This window comes from Cygnus atratus, chromosome 10 (assembly GCF_013377495.2).
Source record: "Cygnus atratus isolate AKBS03 ecotype Queensland, Australia chromosome 10, CAtr_DNAZoo_HiC_assembly, whole genome shotgun sequence".
In the NCBI taxonomy this organism is placed as follows: Eukaryota; Metazoa; Chordata; class Aves; order Anseriformes; family Anatidae; genus Cygnus; species Cygnus atratus.
The window spans coordinates 7,321,347-7,340,257 of NC_066371.1; the positions used below are offsets into that span (position 1 = coordinate 7,321,347).

Below are 18,911 nucleotides of genomic sequence, written 5' to 3' on the forward strand. Positions count from 1 at the left end.
TGGGGGCTTGACGAGAGCCCCCCGGAGGGCTGGGCAGTGGGGGTCTTGCTTGTGCCTGGGGGCAGCCAGCCCTGCTGAACGCGGGGAGGTGTCAGGGAATCAGGGAATGGGTAATGCCCTGGAGAAATGCCTCCTTATTTCTCAGGACAGGTATAATGGGATAATCCAGATTGATTTGCTGTGGCTTAGAGCACCAGGATTATTTCCTTTGCCGGAGTGCTTAACGCTCAGCATGCAGAGAGCATGTGGTGTCCTCCAATACAGCACGGCAAGGAGTGTCTGAGGGAGTGTTACAAGGATGGTAATGACTTTTTCCCAGGTGCGTTTGTCTATTTCCTGCTTTTAGTCGTGTCTGATGGACCTGTAAAAACAAGGAGAATCAATGAAACTACACATGAGCAGCATGGGGCTGTCTAAAAGGGAAGGACAGAGCTGCTGGGAAGTTCCCAGAAATGAAATTGTGAAGCCAACTCGTGATTCTTTGGTTCCTGTTACAGTTTTGCATCCCAGCCAGTGCGCTGTGATCACCCCAGGGAGGGAGCAGGGCCCCAGGTTGGGTTACTGTGAACAGGGACTTGATTTATCCCTCGGGGGATGTTTCTCCAACGAGCATCTCACACGGGAGAAAGGGAGGCTGAGCTGCAATGGCCATCTGCATCTTTGTAGCATTTTGGTGGTGCATGCAAGGTTTTTTTTTGTGTTGTTATTCTCCAACCCTGATTAATTTAATGGGAATGTTTCCACTTGTTCTTCTTCCAGAAAAGAACCATTAAATCAAAATCTTGTTTCTGTGGTGCAGGGCGGTGCTGTGGATCCCTCAATCTGCTGGGTCATCTCTCACCAGCTGGGATGCTGGGTCAAAACCCTGGGCAAACACATCTATAAAACTTAGCATGTGTTTAAACTGGAAATGAAAACTCCTTTTCAGGTTGAGGGATGAATTACTTAATTCACTGTTTAGTTTTCAAGGGTTCAGAGAGCTCCATAGTTTTGGAAGACCGGGGCCTTATGTCAGCTTTTGTTCTCTTTTGGCACCCAGATGTTAATTGCGGATGAACCAACCAAGCAAGCGGCAGTGAAGAGCCTGTTCCCACCCGTCAGTGCACATGAGAGAGACACGAGTGTCTTGGCTGGGGCACACACTCTCGCTCTGCTCGTGTGAATCCACATACGTACCTCTGAAACCGATGCACAGATCCACATGTCCCCATGATAAATTCTCCATGTATTTAGCATGTGTGCCATGGGAGCTGGAAGTCGCAGAATCCAAGTGTAATTCAGAGCACAGACGTTGTTGGTCCAACTTCATTTATCATCATCGATGTCCTTATCATTTGCGATCTTGGCTGTGGGACACCGATCTTTCTGCTGGCCGCACACGTGCTGTTTTGTTGCTGTTTGCACATTTGTTTGTACTGCTGCCATTTGGGGCAAGAACGAAAACTTCGAACTTCCCTTTTCAGAATATTGGTTTTCTGACGTTCATGTTTATGGTGTCTTGGAAGTAAAATGTACTTTTGCACATTATTTTTTTACGTTGCGGAGAAGCGGTCCAAGAATACTTGGTATTACCAAGATGTTTTTAATGGGAAACATCTCTGTAAATACAGACTCAAATTTTCATAATTGCATGCTTAGTAACTACCAATTGTGTGCTCATTTAAGCAGATGCAGCCACATCCATTTCCTTCAGTTTGTGTTCAATAGGATGATTTGTTTGGTCGCAAGACTTGGAGGATTTCAATAAGCCACATTTGCAACGATAAACGGGGGAATCATAAATTTTGCAGAAGTTTGCGTGCGCTGCTTTTAAGGTATGAGAATTACTAACTGTTTTTTCAGGTGCGACCTGGGCAGTTCCGCACTTTTGCTTGACAATGGGGTGTTGCAGTTGAGTCCTTCCCCTGCCTCTTCCTGCAGCGTGGGCGATTGCCTACGCAGTCAGTGCACCGAAGCCTTGGGGCATGGGGCTGGACCAAAGGACCTTGCACGATCCCTTCCAGCCTTCTTTTGGGGGGGGGGGATTAGTTGTTCAAAATATTGACTTTGTGTCTCGTGTGCACGTAGTTTTGCAGCAGGCTGCTAGTTTTATACCAGTTCCTGATCTTGAAAAGAGATTTGCAAGGTGTTAAACATTCATCAGAGATTTGCTATTGAATTCTGTGGTTGTTCAAAGTTCACAGCAGCTGCTGGCTTTGAATCTTCCTGATAGCTATTGCAGAAATCACTCCCTCCAGTAATCATTATAGCAGGGAGTATCTTGGCACCGGCCAGATCCATCCTGCCCGCTCCGAAAGGCGTAGCGTGGAACCCCTGCTGCACGTGCGGTGGGGATTGCCATCGGGTGGCTCGAAGCCACCCTTGCATCATGTCACCTCTGACTTTGTGCCCACCAGCCCATACCAGAGCCCCCGTGAGCCTGGTTCCCACACAGCTCCCAGCCACGAGTAACCGGACAGGCACCGGGGAGCTGCCTCCTAACCCCATGGTCGGTTCTGTGCCTTGGTGCACGAGCATCTCGGCCACCTTTCGATGCTACAAGTAGTGTTTGGCACGCAGGTGCGTGGAGTCCTTTTGAAATGCTTGTAGCGGTGGTACATTAACCAAAAGACATGAAAATCCAGTCTTTTCCTCTGCTGTCCTTACACATCATAGCCTTCTGCTGGGTGTTTAAAAGCCAGCCGTGTGATTCATGGTTGGGCTGTCAATAAAGATGCCCGGCACTTCTCTGCAGTGACTATGGAGTATTTGTTTGGAGTGTCTGTCTGGACTTCATGTGGTTTGATAAACATCCTTAGTCTGTCGTGTCTCTCTCCCTCTCCCTCTCTCTCTCCCCTGCAGTGATAATGGATCGTAGGAACTTTAATAAGCAAATTCAGACTGATCCATCACGTAATGGAGTTGCAAGACATCGCGTCTTTCTCTCACTCAGCAAACAGATGCAAGATATTAGGACTGTGAGTCGCAGACCTGTGTGAATTTAATGGGGAGGTTCTCATGGTTCCCAGGGCCTTTGCCTGGAATTGTAAAAATAAATTATCCTCCGTAATTTTAATATTTTATGAAATCTTGCAAAGTGATGGCATTCTGGGCAGATTAATACAAAAGCTATAAAATTCACATGTACCATATGTTATGTGAGCACCAAATGGGACACCTGGGATTCTTAACATCAATATCATTTTAATGTTGGCTTCAGCAGTGATTAATGACATACTCATCCCTGAAGAGAACCTCGATAACGCAGGAGGCGTTACTTCACCATGCATTCGCTCCATGCCAAATAAACTGATTATTTGGCTAGATTTACGAAGGGCAGGGAGAGAAAATACCTGTGCCTTGGAAAGGCTGCTCTGTGCAGCCAAGTCCTGCTGGCTCCAGCGGAGCTCTGTCACCCGTAGCAATTAGTCCAACTTGAAAAGTCCCCAGAACCTGAGTATTTAATAGGATAGGGGTGACGGTGTTCACACTTCCCTCCGCAGCCCCGCAGGGGCATGCAGTTATGACTGAATCAACCCGTAACAATAGAAAGCAAAGCGTCAGGAAAGCTCAGAGCTCCTGCAGCGGGAGACCGGGGGAGCAGTGGGTGTAAGGGGTGTGCGCTGGCAGGGCTGCGATCGTGCGGTAATAAGAGGAAACTTAATCCTTTTGTTTTGCATGCGTGGTGTTTGCTGGTGCCGGGCTGTTGCAGGTCTGCTGGTCACCACGGCTGCTGCGGAGCCAGCTCTGTGCCGTGTTCTCTGTCTCACCTCCGTGCGCTAAAACCTAATTCATTCCTGGTTAAATAGCAGGGCTCAGTTACGCCAGGTCCGTGCCTTGGTGCAGACGTGAGCTCTTTGACAATGCTTGCCTCCACGCTAATGAGCCGCCTTGGGTTTCTGCGTGGATCCGCCTGTCCCGCTTTCTCTTGCGCCAGGCTCCCCAGGCTCCTTTCCTTTCAGCAGCTCTGCTTCAAAGCTGCAGCCCAAACGTGAGCATAACGAGCCTTCCTGGATCCTTCTGGTTCATCTGTTGGTTTGTGAGTCCTTATGCCCAGCCTGTGCTACCAGGTGCTGGTTGTAAGCCAATATTACCAAAAGCAACTTTACTTTTGATGTTCCAGTTGACTTTTTTTTATTTTTTCCTTGAAAACCCTGCCAGCATCAAGGCTGTGCCGTGCCAGGACAACGATGGGCACTGCGTGGGTTTTTTTGCCATGACCTCTCCTTGACCACTTTGCCTTTTCCTTTACCTCGTGCCTCCATCACTGCAGCCTCTTTCACCCAGGCTGTTTTTTGGGAGGGAGCAGTGCAAGGCGACAGGGAAATTTTGAATACAGTTATCTTCGTGCACTTCTCACCTGGAGGTCATTCTGCTGGAAGGTTTTACAAATCCATCCCCGTGTGCTTTCCTGTGTGCTGGGTTTTCGTCCTGTTAACGGAGCACAAAGCACTGTGTATTTTTCTTCCCATGTTTCCTGATATTTCACTTAACAATCTAATGTGCTTAAAATAGCCAGTGCTCTTTGTAAGGCATAAACAGAGTTTACTTGTTAAATATTCAGTTTTCAGTATTTGTCTGCTGCTTCTGTGATTCTTTCCCTTCAAAAAACAGATCTTGTGCCACGAAAAAATGCAAATATATTTATTACTCAGAGAAGGGAGGATTAGTTGGCAACTTATCTGTTTGTAGGAACGATTGCACGAGACACGAGTCTTTAGCCCCGTGTCGCTGCAGCTGCTGCTAGATAGTGTTTGTACTCTTCGTGCTATTTGTTCAAAATAGAAAACAGCTGAAGCGTGTCTGCGAGAGCATCCCTGTGCCTCTGCGTGTTCCTGTGCATCCACGTCCCCTGTGCATCCTTCCCTGCAGAGACTGCCCCGGTTGTGGTCCCCTGCCGTGCACGCACATCCCAGCTGGGTTTCCCTCTCTCGGTCCCAGACGGAAGGCAGGAGACAAAGACACTGACGTGCTTCCCACTCTCTCCTGTCCCTGGGGACTTCCGTGTGTCAGGCAGGAGGAGCAGGTTCCCTAGGAGAGCTGGAGCAGCACTGTGCCCGCTCACCGTCCCTGGCCTCGGTGGCATTTCAGGGGGCTCAGCCAGGACGTGGTACAGATCCCAGCCATGGGATAGAGTCACGTAACGTCACTGTACAGCAAGCAATGTCATTGCGGAGGGGCGAAGAGAAGCTGCACGTGGTTCAGGCACCCCAGCAGCCCTTGACGGTACTTGTCCTGCCCCAGGTCCGGAGACACCCCTTTGCTTTGGGGTCTTCTGGTGGCGTCGCTGAGATGTGCCCCTTCCCAGCGGGGAGGACACGCGTGGGTTAATTCTGAGCATCCTTCCTCTCTGTCAGCAGGACAGCGAGCGCTAGCAGGGTTTTGTGTCTAATATCAGTTGGCCAGTACAAGAAAAGTGATGGCAGAAAAACCATCTTTCAGTGACAAAGTGATTAATTCCTTCTTAAGGAAAAAAGGGGTTGGCTATTTTTTTCCCTTTTTTTTTTTGTCATTACCTAAAGATGGTCTGACAGTAAAGAACCTGTGATTAATTGCACCAAAAGACATATTATAGACACCTTTTCTTTGGCATCATAAGCGTTTCAGGTGAATTTTCTTTTATCTAGTTGGCTCAATGCAGAAAAATAATCTCTGAGTCTGCTATGAGGGATGTTAACTGCCTTTTCCGTATTACAGATTGATCTTTGATATCTGCCTTTCTCTGTGAGCGGTTTTATTCCCACAAGTGATACAAACCCTCTGCTGTTTTCCATACGTTGCATTTAAGTAGTTCAATACATTTTGGAGTCTGTAAGGGAACATTTAATAAAGACTTGATGATTGCCTTATTCTGAAGGTTATACAGTATGAGAAATTATATTGTTTTAATAGCTGAATATATCCATTCTCTTGATTTCAGATAAACCAATATTTTTCTAATACGGCTGAGAAACGATACCTTTTTTTTGTTTGTTTATATCCTCTGGAGCGTGAATATTTTTCTGTCTGTGGTTTCCAGTAAAATGGATTTTCAATCTCTCTGAAATTTCTGCCCAAGCCCTAGCAATATTTGCTTAAGAGTAATCAGAGTATTACCCAGATCTCTGTTCAAAGCAGCAGTGACCTTACCAGTGGTAAGCAATAATTGGATTATTTTCAGAGATGTAGGAAGATTCCCTGTAATAACAAAAGAAGAAATACCAAGTGATAACACCACTTGTCTGCAGCACCGTAAGCCACAGTGCTTTCCGAAGGGTAGTGTAATAGCTTAGCATCTTATGAATACTGAATCAGAAAGGCAGAGACTTGGGGAATACACACTGCCTTGCACTTTGGGGTGATGCACATCTTCTGCATCGTTCTTGTTGATTCTTGTTATTTAAATGCATTTGTTGGGACACCTTCACCTCCATAGGGTCAGGACCCACATCTTCCTTGCATCATTGGGGTGAGCAATAAACAGAAAAATACGAGGCATGGTCCTCCCTCCACGTCCATCAGCTGCAGCTGGGTGCCACCACCCCAGTAGCAGCTCCCAGAGGGGATGGATGGTGGTGCAGGATGGGGCCGGGGGGGATGCTCTGGGAGGTTTTTCTTGGAGAGGCTGAGCTGCTGCGGAGACAAATTGGAAGCCATTTGGAATAGCAAATCCATAACAGCACACTGTCGGGCAAGCCTGATTGCCTCGCTCTCTGCTTTTAATTGTAATGAATTATATGGCTCTGCACGATGGGGTGCCGAGCCTCTTGGCAGAAACTTGTGTAATTCACGTAAGTGTTTACACAAAAGCCAAGTAAATGTTAAGCTTCCTACAGATTTCATTATACACGAGCCCTTGTTTGTGCTCGGTTTTAGAGACAGGCAGAGGAAAAGCAGAGCATGTGTCTGCCTGTGTGTGTGTGCGAATTGCATGAGTTAAAAGATACAAAAAGGAAAGAAGACCGCGAGCTTTCCTTGGAGCAGGCTCTGCAGTGACCTGCCAGGTCCCCCCCAAAAAAATAATTCTGAAGAATTCTGGTTTAAGAGATGCTTGAGGGCTCTTACGAATTTTTGCCCGTTGACCACTCTTTTTGAGACTTCTGCTACCAGTGTGCTTTGAAGTCCTCCCCTGCACCCACATCGTGCTTCTGATTACCGCAGATGAGCCTTCTGCAGAGCAGGCTGCTGTGTAATTCAAACCACTGCTGCTCCGGATGGGACCCCCCAGGTCCCCAGGGGGTGGCAGCGAGCACGTGCCATGTGTGGGAGCAGACCTGGGTCCTGACCCCACTGTGGGGCTGGGCCCTGGGCCTGGCGGTGCCGAGAGGTGACCCCTGGCTCCAAGGCTCTGAGCAGGCCAAGCGCCACATCTCCTGGCTTCAAATTGACCTGAGATGAGGCAAAATTTGGGACCCTGCCCGGCAGCCAAGCCTTTGTTGTTCTGAGGGTGCGTGGAGCATCTGCGGGGCGTTGGCAGGGCCCGGCTGGCTTCAAGACAGCACAATGAAATTATGAGAGAATTTCCACTCAGACATTTCCCTGGGCATGCCAAAGCCGTGAGAGCTGTATACCTGGGTGTAATTTTATTTTTAGAAAGCACATTAGGGAGCGTAAAGATCTCATTAACATGCCAATTGCAGCCCTTACTGTTTAAGAGTATTTAATTGTCTTCGTTTTCTGTGTGCAGCCATTTGTGGTGGATGGTTGTAACTGGCAAAAGCAAGGAAGGAAGGGGTTTGTGTGACTGGAAACGACACAGAGCCTGAAGAAGAAGGCAAAGTGCTTGTTTTGAAGCATCCCTGCAAGATTCCCCCGAAAAGCACCCAATATTCAAGTAATTTCCAGTGGTTTTTAAGGTCCTTCCTTTGAAGAGGAGATGGAGCTCCTCTCATTGCCGGCAGAAGAGGCACAGTTTTTCCATCTTTTAAGCCGTTTTCTTGAAGAAAACGCATTTAAAAGGCACGTTTAATCGGGTGGCTCTGAAAGCTGGGTATTGAGGAGAAATAAGAGAATTGCCCCAAAAACTGGGCAGTGCCATGGCGTGGGGAGTGCTGACTGCTCACAGCTGGTCCAAGGGGTATCTGTTGGGCCTACTTGCAGGGGACTTTTGGCCTCCTTTCTGCTCCTATGTGAGAAGGGGTGCATAAAAACAGGTAAAAAAGAAAGGAAAGGAGGGGGAAAAGGGATTTATGTTTCTCTGACAGTGGTTTTCTAAGGAGCTTTGATTATTCAGCAGCCATTGAAAAAACTGCAGAAGATGTAAATAATCTGCAGGATTATGCTAAAGCCAAGCTTCAGTCGTTTTACTGGAAAAATGCATGAGGCCTGTCCATTTAATAACGATCATCCAGAGTTTCTCTAGGGCTTATTATATTTTCATGAAAAGGATCAGTTGTCTTGAAGAGAAATGGTGCAGCTCTGATATCTACAAATACCCCTTGGAAAGCATGTTTCGGGTTGGTACACTTCTTTGTTTGTGCTTTTTCTTCCCATTGTCTTTTTATGATAATATCTTACGTTCGCATCCACAGTTACACACCAAAAGGATCAAAAGCAAAGCGTGGTTTATCGTGAAATGGCAAACCACAGCTGTACTCAGTGGTACAGGCTGTATCGAGATAAAAACACTACATGATTTTCAGCTTTTGCTGTGTTTATATTTGGTGCCAGAGGTTCTCGAGCGATTTTGCAGTGTGTGTGCACAGTGCAGTCAGGGTTTCCAAGAAATTTGCAATATCTCGAAATCTGTACAGGATCTTACCCTGCTGGGCTTAATTTTAGACTATGGAGTTTATCGTTCAAGGAGAAATGGTTTTGTTGTGTGCTGTATTTAATCAAGGGCAGCAAAAAAAACTGTCACAGGCATCGTTCGTCTTCGTGAGCCAATTTTTGTTTCCATTTTAGTTATAGGAAAACCCTGCCCTGGTGAAATGGGCTTCTTTATTGTACAGATCCAGTGTCACCAAGATTACTGCTTCTGGCAGGTATCGGCTGGCTGGCAGGGGCAGTCCCCATATGGATTTTGTTTTATGGGGTTGCAGTGCTGAGAACTGTGTGCTGAATTATTGTGAGAGCGCCAGAGGCCGGGGATTTGGGGATATTTGGAAGTACAGGAAAGTGCTCGCTGTTCCTGTGGCAGTTTCCAAGGTTCAAGATGTGCTATGGGAGCTGGGTTGGGTTTCCAGGAGTGACAGGGTGTACGGTGCTTGCTCAGAAAAGCTTGAATGTCTTTAGACAACTTTTATCTTTCCCGTCCTTGCTCCTGAAGGCCCCATCCAGGCCCTCTTTGAAGGGTCAGAAGTGTTCATCAGTTCTGTGTGTAGGCCCAGAGCAGACACCAGGCCCCGTGAAGCCGCCAGTGAGGGGCTCCCTGGCAGCTACAGGAGCAGCCAGGATCCTCGCAAGCAGAAATTTGGGGCAGGCAGGTATGAAAATCCCAGCCCCGAGCGTGGTGTTAATAAAAAAAAAAAGGCCTGGCTTTGTACCAGACAGCCCTTTGTGTGGTGGGGATGTTTGGATTTATCGCTGTATGAGGCCAGTTGAGATGGGATTGTGGGGCTTGCGTTGTGCGGGAGGAATTCTGGTGATCGCCACGAATAAACCCCTCCTCTATTTCATTTCCAGCAGCCTTAATTCAGGAAACAGTTCCTGTCTCTCTGGGTTCAGCCACAGGCAAAGAAATGACCAAGGGAGAAAAAAGCGGTGTGTCCTAAGGTGCAGGAAGGGAGGGGCTGTATTCTTCATAACGTGGTGCATTAAAAGCCTGATCTCCTGGTTCGTTTCTGGTCTCCTGGTTCGTTTCTGGGCATTGTAGCTGCCTCGTGTGTGTGTGTGTGTGTGTGTGTGTATGTATATATATATATATATATATATATATATATATATATATATCTGTGTGTTCCTACAGCAAGATGTTCTCCAGCTTCGCACACGCTCGGAGAGATGACTTGTGAGCTCTTCTGGCAGTACCAAAAAATAAAAAGCGAGGCGAGGAGGGGGCAGGGAGGGGATGCGATGCCAAGTGGAACAGCTCCGTCCTACCCGCCCCAAAGAGAAATCATTCAGACGCTGGAAGAGACAGGCTCTGTTGCGTAGATTAATGTGCAGGGTTTGAAAGCAGCCAAGAACATTTTATACACACATGGCGAGGCGGGAAGGAGCCCGGCGGCTCATCTCTGCAGAAGCCATTCCTTTCCCTAAGAGGGCATTTAAAAAAAAAAAAAAAAAGGGAGCACAAAGGTCTGCGGGAGTGCTCAGCCATTCAGGCAGTTTAATTGGCTGAACGGAGCGCTTCGCGGTTGGGATTAATATGGATATTTCTTAATAACCTGTCACCTTGTCAGGAGTTTCAGGGTCAGGATTGCAACTAAAGTTCTCGGCTTTCCTTCTGCTTTTTATTACTGCAATGGCTCCTGCCGCTGCATTTTCAGAGGCTTAGGAAGATGGTGTGAAGGTGCTTTTGGCTTTCCTTCCCCTGCACCTAAGTGGAGAAGCCAGAAGGAAGAGGGAAGGGTGGTCTACAGAGGTTTGCAGTGAAAGGCTGCTCTGGAAAGATTAATTGTGGTTCTCTGGGAGGGAGAAGGATGTGGTGCTGCCCACACCTGGCACTTCAGCTGCTTCAGCACCCCCTCGGAGCGCGGGGTGAGGCCGGAGCTGGGCTCGGGTCCGCGCCACCTTCAGACGTGCCATGCTTCAGCGTAAACACGGTTAGTGCAAACCCAAGCAAATCCCGGGCAGAGCACAAATAAAACAAGCGATTTAGCAGTGCTCGAGATGGCTTCAAAGGGCCTGAGCCCATAAGCATTTTTACAAGTATTTTACAACTGGTCTCGCCGCCTTTTGTCTCCCCAGTGACCACCAGCACAGGGATGCCCGCAGGGAGCAGCTGCTCCTCTGTGTCCCACTCCCAGGGAACCAGGCCGACTTCTGCAGCCTTCATTGGGGGTTAATTTGTTTTGCACCTTTTTCCTCCCTTTTCTCGCCTTTCCTCCCCTCCCTGCCCTGTAATTTCAGAGCAGGCTCCCGAAGGCCACCTACTTGATCAGCAGGCATAATTTCCACGAGCGCTAATGGGAGCGGCGCGGATGCACTCAGAAAATTTCTCTAATTTCTCCTTGCCTGCCCCTACCACCTCCTGGAGTGATTTTCTCCACCCTTTGGTAATCAACATCTCGCCCACCGCCGCGGACAGCTGTGTGCCTGCAGCCCCTGCTGCAGAGGGAGGAGGCTGCAGCCTGCCCCTCTCCAAACCCGTCAGCAGCAGCACAAAAGCGAGCAGCAAGCGCGCAGCCGATGAAGTCTCAGCGAGGAATTCGCTCCTCTAATTATCGTCTTTTATGCGGAGATAATTTTTGATAGAGTTGCACTTCTGGACCCCGCCGTCATCAGAGGACTGCGAGCTGACCTGTTAATCATAGCGGGAATTAATGGGGATTACAGCCAGCGGAGCCCCGTCCCTGAAGAGCTGATCCAGGGAGTAGCACTGGAGGGGAATGCAAAAATGAAGCAGCGTGGTGTTCTCAGAGCTGCAGATAAAGTGGCAGCGAGTCAGTTCCTGGGGAAAAACGGGATGTGAAGGAGGTGAATTTGATTATAAACAGAAGATTAAGAGCCTAATTCTGGGGAGTGTGAGCCATGCGCATTTTCATTGCATCTACTTGATAATTAGCGTAGATTTGATTTAACGAGGGGGAGCAGGGCCACCGCAACTCGCAGCATTCGTGGTGGCTGTCCCCAGGAGATGCAGGTGAGGTGGCTGGGCATCACCTCTCCTGATGGTGCTCCTGTGGTGGAAATTGGTTTATCACCATCGACTTGAGGTGAACTGAAATCAGAGCATCCCTGCTGGTGCTGAACCACCTGAGGTTCTGGCTGTCCCCAGGTAGTGCCAAACAGCTAACAGGTACTTCACAAGGTGATTCCTCCCAGTCAGCTTTTTACAGAAGTTTCCTTTAAGACGCCAAATATCCATGTAGCCTGCAGAGATGAAGAGAGTCATGTGTCTTACCCGTACAGAGGACCCATAGAGTCCTTAAATATGCTTTATATCGGTGCTTCTAAAAGGAAGGGTTGATTAGCTTGTCTTAAATATGAAAAATGCAGCCCCTGTATGCCTGAATATGCACACACAAAGGTTCTCTGAAGAGCGAAGAGGCTGCTCATAGAGCCTGTCCTTAGGAGAAGTTTGTTTAGGATAACGCAGCAAGTTGTAATCCGCGTTCAAAATGCAGAATGCAGATGTGGTACAGAGCAAAGGACAGCAGTTAGTCCTGTTCATAAGGAACATGTTCTGGGAAGGGGAAAATGGTAACGACAGAATGAGGCATTCTTTCTTTAACAATGAATGGAAGGCAAACAGCGTTTGTTCAATTCTATGTGTATATTTCAGTTTATTTTTTTGTCTGTTTACCAGTTTTTGGACTAGTTCAGTGCAGAGGAAGGGCAGCTTTTCTGTAGTACGAGCAAGCAGTTTGTACATTGGTAAACATGAAGTCCTCCTCTTCCAGGGCAGCGTATCAGCTGAGGATGATATACGCCTGCTCCCGTGCAAGCAGCTGGAAGAAGTCCCGTTGCTGGAGACAGGGTGTCTTTTTACCTCCTTTGTAGAGAATGACAAAGCGTCAGGCCTTTTTGCTGCTGTGATAGCATTGCTCTCAGCAGAAGAGGCCAGCAGCATGGGTCAGGACCCAGAACATGCAGCCTGGGCACTTTGCAAGCTCTGTTGCTGCATGGACACAAACCTTACCTCCGGGTCCCCTGCGTGATTGCACAGCAGGGACTGAAAGCTCCAGATGCAGGCGGGCAGGATACGAAAAGGGAAACACTGCCCCAAAATGACGAATTTCTTGTCGGGACCCTTGGGATGTGATTTAAGGATTTAAGACCAGGAAAGAGAGCACGCTGCTCTGTTCTCTGCTGCTGGCTCAGCTGAGGTTTGTGCTGGGTGGCTCCCAGGCAGCTCCAACGCTGTTTGCTGGGGGGATGCTCGTGTCTGATGGCAAGGTGCTGCCCCTCACCTCCTGAAAATAAAGTGGCAAGGAAAGCTCAGGCTTGCAGTACAAGGCAGGGCGGGGAAAGCCTGTTTTGGGTAGTCTGTCAGTCAGCTTGACACTAATTGGTTGCAGTAAGTAATAGTTCTCCATGTAAATTAGACTCCAATTTCCTCTGTAGTCTGTCTGTTTGCTGTGTGGGCTTCAGTCTCTAATTAGGCTCTCACGTGGCGAACCTGGGCTGTGTGAGCTGCTTTTGTTCCTGGAGAACCAGCCTCAGCCCTCCCTGCGGCTGCCAGGCTCCTCTGGTCCCGCTCCTGACGGGGATGGGTCCAAGCTCAGCGCTGCCAAGTGCAAAATAACTTTTTTTTTTTTATGCATGCTTTGATTATTTCCGCGTTTGAAGCTTGCAAAGGGGATTCTTTTAAAATGCAAAGGGGCTTATTAGACTTACAATGAGAATACCCTTTGGAAGTGCTGCATCCGAGTTACTAGAAGCTCTGCTCTCCATGAATAGAGCTCGTTCAGGCCCTAACCCTTGCGATGGCCAGGGCAGCTTTGCCTGCATCTGGCTCCTGCAGCCTGGAGCTCAGGCAGCTCCTCTCGTTAGGAGGTAGCTGTGCGAGTGCATTCGGAGCTTACCCAAACGCTGGCTCACGTCCTGGAGTTACTCCGGCTCTGCACATCTGTAACGGAGCGCAGAAATCCGCGATTGCACGCGCGCCTTTCATCTGTCGCCACCCATTTTTTGCAAGAGAGCCGAAAGTCCCCGATCACCGCCCGCAGGAGGAAGCCCCCGTGCATGGGGGCAGCTCTGTGGCTCCCGAGCCTCCTCCAGCAGTTCCCGGTTCGGCCCCGCTTCCCCGGGCTGTCGCCGCAGCCGAGCTCTGGGTTTGTGCGCCGTGCCGTGCGTCTGCGCCAGGCGGCAGAAAGGAAAACCATATGTGTGCGCCCGCCGGGCTGTTACTCGCCACGAACCCTTTATGTTTCAGCAGTTCCCTTTGTGAAATTCGGTACGACTTCGGGAACTGTGCACTTTCTGTAAACCTTCCCCGTGCGTGATGCGGTCGTGACCCAGATGTGTCAGCGTCTGGTTAGGCGTTGTGATAAATCTCGTTTTTCCTGGCACGGCGGTGTTCGGCCCGTTGACTTGCGCTCAGGTGATGCGTGCGGAGAGGCTGGGTTGCTGGCGCCCTGCAGAGGCACGTGCGAGGTTGTGGTCCCCCCGAAGTAGGTAGACGAGAAGCTCTTTGGGGAGAAAGAGGTGAAGCAAATTGAGCGTGGGCTTTTTATGGCTTCTCTTGACGTGATTTATTTTCCGGGCGAGGTAACTTCGCTTTCAGACCGCTAGTCAAAACCGTAAGGGATGTTGGCTCCGTGGAGAGCTAAATTTGGGTAAAGGGACAGGATTGGATTAGGGCTTACAATTTTCACCAATAAGCTAAAACTCCGGTGGGCGTCACACTCTGCGAGCTGGGGAGGCAGCCGGGGAGCTTTAACTCCCCAGATGACCTCAGCCAGTTGGTGGCTCGCAGGCAGCCTCCGGCAGGGCACCGCGGCAGGATGCGCCCCGGTCCCGGCGCGAAGGCGCTCGCCTCGCCTCTGCCCGGCTTCCCCCCTTCCCCTGCCCGTCACCTGGGGGGGTTTCGGCGTGTGAAGTGCGCGCCCGTTTAGCCCGGGTAAGTAATCACGCTCGATTTATAGCATATGAAAGGATAAGCCCCTTTAATGCTCTACAAATGTTTGCGTTGGGAAATGATTTTTTCTTTGCAGCTCGGGTTTCTGCCTGCCTTCGCGAGCGCTGCTGCCGGGGTAGCGGCGCTGCGTTACCCACAGCTTTTAATGCTCACTGCCGGGCACGGCCTCGATGTGCCGGGGCAGAGCAGGGACCAGGAATACCCCAGTGCTCACATTTGGACCCACGGACACCGTAAAGCTTTTAGGTGACACGGTCGGGGCTTTGCAGCGCTCCTTCTGAGCTGCTCCTGCTTTTATTTTTAATATTATTTTTTTTAACCCCGTTTGAAAAATCCAAAGTGCGAAACCCTGCGGGAGTCTGAGGCTTATCTTTAGCCCTCGGTCTCCAAATGTGGTGTGTGTCTTCTCAGCTGCTGCAGGGGTTTGTGTGGCATGACAAAATGCAAATCCTGAATCTTTGGCAGCTGTGTTTAATAGAGGGGAAAGGGTTGTTTTTTACCTCTTGGATGTTTTTTTTTTTTTTCCCCTGTGTTATTGTAAATTCCAGAGAAAACGTCCAATTTCTTTGAGGCAAAACAAAGGTTTCTTTTAAGTGAAACAAAGACTTCTAAGCCCTTAATCAAACTTGCTGGATTCAATTGCTTTCAAATACTATGGGAATTAAGCGGAGAGGAAGCTGTGTTTTACAGCCCCGCCAGTTAGTGACAAACAACGTGTTGGGTTGGGGAAAAAAAAAAAGGATTCATGCAAAGGAGGAGCAGGAATTTGGACCCGGGCTGCTTGCCCCTGCGGGGCTGTTTACCAACATCCTCTGTTTGTTTAGGCCATGCAAATTATTTGTGTGCTTCTCTCTCGAAGCGAATGTTTTTATCCGTGCAACTGGTGGAGTAATTAGAGGGAGAGGCAGGGTGCTGAGCAAGCGCAGAGCAAACACCCACCGTGGGGGGAGTGAGCCTTAAAATAATTGGGTGGCAGAACACAGGAGCGTGGCGCTGGTCGGGAGAAGGAATTGGGCGAGTTTGGGTGTCGAAAAAGGTATGTTTCTAGTTTTGTGTGTCGTCGTGGAAAGAAATTCTCGGTGGGAATGAATGCAAAAAGGATGGGTGCGGCATGTCCAGGGAGTCGGTGCATCGCCACGTCCCCGTGGAGGTGCGGAGTCCGTCCTGCCAGGAGCCCGCCGAGCAGTAGGGTCAGCACAAGATGCCGAAGGAGAGGAATGCCCAGGGCCCGACGTGTCGAGCTGTATTTCTGTTAAAAAGTCGCTTCCCCCCCACCGGGGAGAGGCCGGGGCTGCGTCCCGCAGCAGAAGACTGCGCTTGTTCTTGGGGTGAATTCCTCTGCAAGTGTGAATCATTGACTCGCCATTTTTGCGGTGGAGGCCGGGGGATGATTAAATGTCCTGTCTGCAGGAAATTACCAGGAGATTTGAGCGTTTTCCTGAAGCAGGCTCAGATGGTGCGCAGCTTTCGGTGTAACACAAGCGAGCAGTGTTACGTGGAAGTCTCCCCGTGCTCAGCTCTTGGCAGAGCCGGCCTCCCCAGGGTTTGATTTTTTTTTTTAAAGCTCTGGTTGTGCGGGCATATTTTTGCTCTGGCACCATTTAAATAGTGGCAGCAACATGCTGATTCCTCTAATGATCTTGATTAAGTTATCGGTTATTTTCTTAATTAGCTACTTGATCTACTTACACCTTAAATGAGTCTGTTTGTGCACCCAGAGAAAGAAGAAGGGGAAAAAAAAACACAACACTTCTCTCTTTTTCCCCTTTCAAAAGGTCTTTTTCCTCTCCAAAAGGCAGCTGCCAGCTCACTTGGGTGCACAAGCGAGCCCAAGCAAGGCTCTCCTAGGTTGGGGGGCAGTTTGCTGGGCTCCCCCCTGCGAAACCCCTTGTGCTGGGGTCCTCTGGTGGGGTTCCCAATAGAGCGAAGGCACAGATGGGGGCTGGCGACCTAGAAACCCACACGGCTGTTCCAGGCTGGCTGTGGAAGTGATGCCAGCCTTTGGTGGTGTGACACTGAGGGGTGGGCATCGGTGCTCCTCGGGGAATTGCTCCCCCAGCAGCAGGGAATTTAAAAGCCGGGTGTAGATACGCATTTGTTCCTGATGGCGGGGTGACGTAGACAAAGCAATGTGTAGAAGTGGTCTTCTTGAATGCATGGGCTCATGCTCAGAACCTGCTCAGATATTTCAAGCACTCGAAATAGTGGGGTTGTCACAGGCTCCTCACTTTGCAGGACGGTGGAGATTTGGGGTGCGCTCTGCGAGCGGGAGGGATGAGTGTTCCTCTGGGAAAGCTCGCACCCCGCGACACAAGGGCGAGCATCCTGGTGAGCCTGAAGCAGGACGCTCAGGAGATGGGAGGCTGAAGCCTCCACTTCTGCCTCCCTGCTGGGTCGGGAGGCCAGAAAGCATCTTTTATCTCCTTTATGTTCCCAGCGCTGCCCTGACCACCCGGCATCCCTGCGCAGCACTGCGAGTGCAGCCCCACCAGCTGGTGCCAGTTCTTCACCGGTGTTGCCCCCCCACCGCCACTTGCTGCCCTCTCAGGGTAGAGAGATTCAGCTCTGGCACTTCGGAGGCTCCTGGTGACCCATGCAGCAGCAGCCCCTGCTTCAGACGAGCCTATTTGTTCTTGCCTTTGTGCTGTGTGTTAACGAGTTAGCCTTATCTTCACGCCTCCCCTGATGCAGAACTCGCCGAAACGTGGATTGAGTAACGAGACTGCTTCCATGTGTACATTGGAGAGACATCAGCTGGGACTCTCCAGCTAAAACAGAGCTAAATGCTTGCCCTCTGGGTAATTTTTAGCATCCGTGCCAACAAAACTATATATTTGGGAAGAATTACCGACAGTTCAAACATACCCCAGCTTTATTCCCTTGGGTCTTCTGTATTTGTAGCCTCGTGGTGTGAATTCGGGCCAGGTGACTCCCCTCCCCTAACAAACCTTTGGCGTGGCCCTGGGGTATTTTTACATCAGGACTCCTAAATGGTTATGGCTGTGACTGCAAGTGCAAGCGTGGTGGTGTGTCCTCGTGGTCGGCTGTATCTTGGGTGCCCCAGCTGAGCGTGGCAAGTGTTGTGATGCCTCAAAGTGATGGTGATGCCTCCAGGAGAGCGTGGGGCAATCCCCAGTCCCTCCCCACGTCCCTCCTGGTTTGCTTGTGTAACCTGGGACCGGTCGTGGACACACGCTCCCAGGTTTCAGATGTGGGAAGAGCAGCCCAGCTCTGGTTTTGGGCGGAGGTGTCGGAGCAGAGCCAGCCGTGGGCATGGTACCCACGTATGGCTGTGTCCGTGCGGCATGGGCAGCACGCCCCCGTTGGGGCTGGGACCTCACATGCAGTTGAAAAAGCCAAGGGATGATAAAACTGGACAAATAACTGCGCTAAAAAGAAAGCGTGGTGCTGGCTTGTTCCCTTGGCCTCTCTCTGTGCATCTTGGGAGGTGGCAGAGATGAAATGCTTGCTCTGAACAGGTTGGATTTCTCTTCACATTCCCCTGAAATTTGTCTTTGGGCTCCGCCCTCTTGGTGTTGGTTTATCTGCTGATGTTTCCAGCTGTTCAGCTGCCCGTACGTAGTTCCAACTGAAGGCGTTCTGCGCCAAGATACAAATGAGGGAAAGGTGGGCATTCGTAATGAGGTGGCCATTTATCACAGCAGGACCTGCAGGAAAATGTGCATTAAACATTCACGGGGCGGCGTATTCATTAACCCGTTCATCTCTCTGGTGCTGAGCAGTGTAGGAAAGCTGTCGAGAGTGGCCGAGGCCCTGTCACAGTGCAAGAGCAGAGGGAAGGCAAGGCCGCATTCCTCGCAGCCAGGGCTGGATCTGGCGTTGCAGCAGCGCTAGCGTTTCAGTACTTCCAATCACAGGTTTGAAAATGCTCACGGTAAATATTTTAGGCCTGATTTCTCTGCCCGGCATTAATTCATCTCCACCCTGCGTGAGGGCAGGTGGCTGACGCCAGCCCTCCCGATTCACAGGCAGGCAATTAGAGAGATAAGCCTAAGTGACTTCATTTGTCTCCTTTTCAGATTGCTCAACTCTGAGTTGCTTTAAAGGGACGGGATTAGCCGAGATTGAGTTCTCAGTGGGGCTGGGAGTCAGCTGCTGCTCGGGGGCTGTGTCCGATAGCCGCCAAGGTACCAAGACAGGGAGTGCGCTATCCGTGGGCGTGAAATGGTGCCAGGAAGATTAAATCTGATGATAAAATGGTATTAAGGCTTGCTTCATTAACAGGCTAGGAGGCATCAAATTACTC

At 49.9% G+C, this 18,911-nt stretch overlaps 1 protein-coding gene and 1 long non-coding RNA gene across 5 annotated transcripts in view; one reads left to right on the forward strand and one right to left on the reverse strand.

The window, feature by feature from the left end:
• PRICKLE2 (prickle planar cell polarity protein 2) overlaps positions 1-18,911 on the forward strand; it is a 98,760-nt gene that overhangs the window by 30,841 nt on the left and 49,008 nt on the right. The window contains exon 3 of one of the 4 annotated variants that reach the window (XM_035546781.2): positions 1,040-1,814. The exons of 1 other annotated variant lie outside the window; for it this stretch is intronic. The gene's annotated coding sequence lies outside the window, so the exon portion shown is untranslated. Of the gene's footprint in view, positions 1-1,039; positions 1,815-14,458; positions 14,627-15,607; positions 15,681-18,911 lie in introns of those variants that run through there. 2 more of the 4 variants (XM_035546780.2, XM_050712761.1) reach the window with 2 other exon arrangements.
• LOC118248124 (uncharacterized) lies at positions 12,437-14,221 on the reverse strand. Its single transcript, XR_004778673.2, has 3 exons — positions 13,590-14,221; positions 12,704-12,977; positions 12,437-12,556 (listed from the first exon to the last, which is right to left on the reverse strand). It is a non-coding gene; the product is annotated as an uncharacterized LOC118248124 (long non-coding RNA).